An 814-nucleotide genomic window follows, 5' to 3' on the forward strand; every position below is an offset into this window, starting at 1 on the left:
TATAGTTAAGGCTCACCGGCACTTGACCATCTTCTTCTTCTGTGCGAATGCACAAATAGTGCCCGAACTCTTACGGGAATCGGCAACGCGCCGCGAGTAACGAATATAATGGGCGGGGGCACTACGAATGTAGTGCGGGAAAATACGTTGAGAATGTGGGTTTCGCGGCAGGCGTGCCAGAGATAAATCCCTGCAGTCGCACTGTCCACTGTGTCCTCGGTAGCTCAGATGGATAGAGCGTCTGCCATGTAAGCAGGAGATCCCGGGTTCGAGTCCCGGTCGGGGCACACATTTTCATCTGTCCCCGTTGACGTATGTCGACGCGTGTAGGCAGCTAAGGGTGTTCATTCCATTGTAATTTCATTCTAACGAGCTGCTTGGTCACCGATGGTATCTGTTCTTTCGGACATACCATCTTAGTAAACACTAAGGTTTATATTGATTTGTAACACACATTGATCAGTCACAACATCATGACCAGTGACCTACTATCGATATAAACCCGTCCAGGGAATAGCAGCGTAACCTGGCGAGGAATGAGACACGCACGTTGCGTGTAGTATCAATGAGCATGCTGTACTTGTGTAGAATGAGGAAGGGGCGGAATCTGAGTTTGACCAAGGGTAGACTGTGACGGCCCGGCGGCTCTGCACGAGCGTTTCGGAAAGTGCACGACTTGTTGGGTGTTCGAGAATTGCTGTGGTGAGTGTCTTTAACGCATGGCGAAACCAACACATCCAGACATCGTGGGTTTGGACGGCCACCTTCATTACAGACGTCGGACATCGTATGCTGAGCAAATTGGTAAAGCAGG

General features: G+C 50.4%; 1 non-coding gene across 1 annotated transcript; it reads left to right on the top strand.

The window, feature by feature from the left end:
* The first annotated feature begins 213 nt into the window (after positions 1-213).
* On the top strand, positions 214-287 carry Trnat-ugu (transfer RNA threonine (anticodon UGU)). Its single transcript has one exon. It is a non-coding gene; the product is annotated as a tRNA-Thr (tRNA).
* Positions 288-814: the final 527 nt, after the last annotated feature.

Source organism: Schistocerca cancellata, chromosome 1 (genome assembly GCF_023864275.1).
Source record: "Schistocerca cancellata isolate TAMUIC-IGC-003103 chromosome 1, iqSchCanc2.1, whole genome shotgun sequence".
NCBI lineage: Eukaryota > Metazoa > Arthropoda > Insecta > Orthoptera > Acrididae > Schistocerca > Schistocerca cancellata.